Source organism: Protobothrops mucrosquamatus, unplaced genomic scaffold, assembly GCF_001527695.2.
Source record: "Protobothrops mucrosquamatus isolate PMUCROS unplaced genomic scaffold, P.Mucros_1.0 scaffold18468, whole genome shotgun sequence".
In the NCBI taxonomy this organism is placed as follows: domain Eukaryota; kingdom Metazoa; phylum Chordata; class Lepidosauria; order Squamata; family Viperidae; genus Protobothrops; species Protobothrops mucrosquamatus.
This window is the reverse complement of record NW_015404227.1, coordinates 10,490-13,294: the sequence shown is the minus strand read 5'-3', so window position 1 is coordinate 13,294 and position 2,805 is coordinate 10,490. Positions and strand designations below refer to the sequence as shown.

Here is a 2,805-nt window from a genome sequence, read left to right as displayed (position 1 = left end):
AGAGGTGAACGTAGAGAATTTATGTCCTCCCCTATGTCCCTGGTGGGCACAATCAGCACAGAAGGCAACAATGCACACTACAATTCTATCAATTGAATCAAAAGCTTGAATACGAAGGTCTCTTTAGTACGTTCCTTCTTTTCAGCACAGCTAATTAGAGATACCCATAACGGATGAACACAATTCTTCCCAACAAATGAAAGAAGGCAGGTTATCATATTAGTAATCCAGTTAATGATTTAGTAATCAAGTAGGTACCAAAAGTTGTCTTGTAGTACCTTGATTCAGGAAAGATTTGTCGTTACACACTTCTCATGCTTCTCCCCCCCCCTTCATTTTCTAATCTAAGTGTATTGGACTCTGATCAGCTAGTTTTCGTCCATCTTGCCACAGACTATTTTTACAATTTAGAAGAGAAATTGAGGAGTCTAGTTTTCTTTGGGCGGCTCTTATATTTTTATCCATTAGGCATATTTTGAATTTCTGCTGGATTTTGACACATCATTGTTTTAGTCCATCTTAGCCTGCTGTTGTACTCCCACATGCTCATGCTTTTAGATGGACTCTTCAATTTTTTTTTCTTGTTTACTTATCTCTTTACTTTCCTTCTTTTTTTTCTATATTTGTATTGCTTTTAAATTGTAAAAAAATATTTGCAAACTGTAAAATAGTTTGCAACCCTGCTAATCCAAATTATGCTGATTTGATTCTGATGTGTTTTTAATTTTTGTTTAATTATTGTTGCAGCTCACCCTGCTGTACGAAGAGGTCCTTTATACCATTCTCCATCGTGTGGGCCAAGTGGAACAGAATCATGTTACTGATTCAGATGAGCTCTATGAATATGTGCAAAAGGTTGGGTTAAAGAACCAAATTCATGGATCTTATTATTCATCTTCAAGGCTTTAGGCTGCACTTAAGACTACATTCTTTTCTTTCTTCTTCAGTGTGTGTGTTTTCTCTCTCTCCAAGTGCTAATGAAACAAATAGCTGCTCTCTGTAGTATGGTACTGTAACTATGTTGGTAGGCAGGATGCTCCATGCCTCTGTTTTTCTCCCTTCCTGTCTTCCTCTCCCTCCCCCATCACCCTGTCTTTGGGCTTCTTGCCAAAAGCTTGAATAGATTAGAAACCAAGGGCTTTTGAAATTATGAGGAAGATATGACTTCAGGATACAGAATATTAATTTCTTGTTAAAAGAAACTCATGTTCTATTGTGTGTTTGCTTTTACTTTGGGGTCTTTCCTATTTGGGGTAATATTGAAATCATATTCTCACTCTGAAAATTTCTTTTCTAACATCCAAATCAGGCCTTCAGTATTGATCCAGAAGAGCATCAAATTATATTACAGAGAGTCAAAGAGCTAGAGGTAAGATCTAACTCCAATTTTCCATTCACTTGTAGGTTGTTATTATAGAATTGTTCTATTTATTTAGTTGCAAAAGGGTTTCCAAGTATGTTTTGTTGTTTATATTCCAGATTAGTCTAAATTATTCATGTTATGATTATTCATCATTAGCCTTTCTCATGTTAATGATTATATCAACCTTGACATTCCAAATCCTATTATGTTCACCTGTTAGCTAGGTCCTCATGTTAAGATCTTCTCTTTTTGTTTTTCAGAGGCCAATTTTTTGTCTTAAAGCCACGGTGAAGCAAGCCAGAAGTATTCTGGGTAAAGATGTCAGTGGTGAGTAGAAAAAATATACCACAGCTCAAAAGAGGGAGGGAGGGAGGGAGGGAGATAGAGAGATAGATAGATAGAGAGAGAGAGAGAGAGAGAGAGAGAGAGAGAATTCAAGGCTCCATTTAGTTGCAACATTTTGAAGAAACCTGTGGAGGGAAGATACTACCATACATGAGTTGTCTGCTAGGAACGGAAATTTAAATCCTTTCGTTTCTTGCATACTCATGGACATTTTCTGCCTTCTGACGAGTAAGATGTGCCCACTAATCTTAAGGAATCGTTGACATGTATTAGGCATATTCCTAAATGGAACGCAGTACAAAATTTCATATAATGCCACTTGGGAGAAACAAATTCAGAGAGAAAGAGAGAGAGAGAGAGAAAGAGAGAGAGAGACAGACAGACAGACAGACAGACAGACAGACAGAGACAGACAACAGAGACAGAGAGACGGAGAGAGAGACAGAGAGACAGAGAGAGAGATATATTAGTATGCTATTAAAACAATACTAATGAATATGAAATTTCAAGTCTGGAGGAAGGATGCTTTTCTGCCTGTACACCTTCTACAAATTGTTCCCCACAAGGCAGCCTACTATTTTAGTTGGAGAGCATAAGGAAAAGGCTTATGCTTTGGACAGTGTGCTTATAGTTCTCATGGTAATCCTAAACAACACTTTGATTGGATTATTATTATTATTATTATTATTATTATTATTATTATTATTATTATTATTAATAATAATAATAATAATAATAATAATAATAAAGTTGGAAGGGACCTTGGAGGTCATCTAGTCCAACCCCCTGCTCAGGCAGGGAACCCTATACCATTTCAGATAAATGGCTGTCCAGTCTCTTCTTAAAAACTTCCAGTGTTGGAGCATTCACCACTTCTGGAGGCAGGTTGTTCCACTGATTAATTGTTCTAACTGTCAGGAAGTTTCTCCTTAGTTCTAGGTTGCTTCTCTCCTTGATTAGTTTCCACCCGTTGCTTCTTGTCCTGCCTTCAGGCGCTTTGGAGAATAGCTTGACTCCCTCTTCTTTGTGGCAGCCCCTGAGATATTGGAACACTGCTATCATGTCCCCCCTCGTCCTTCTCTTCGTTAAACTAGACA

At 37.5% G+C, this 2,805-nt stretch overlaps 1 long non-coding RNA gene across 1 annotated transcript; it reads left to right on the top strand.

The window, feature by feature from the left end:
* The first annotated feature begins 833 nt into the window (after nt 1-833).
* Nucleotides 834-1,668, top strand: LOC107301866. Its single transcript, XR_001549338.1, has 3 exons — nt 834-855; nt 1,310-1,369; nt 1,624-1,668. It is a non-coding gene; the product is annotated as an uncharacterized LOC107301866 (long non-coding RNA).
* The last annotated feature ends 1,137 nt before the right edge of the window (nt 1,669-2,805 follow it).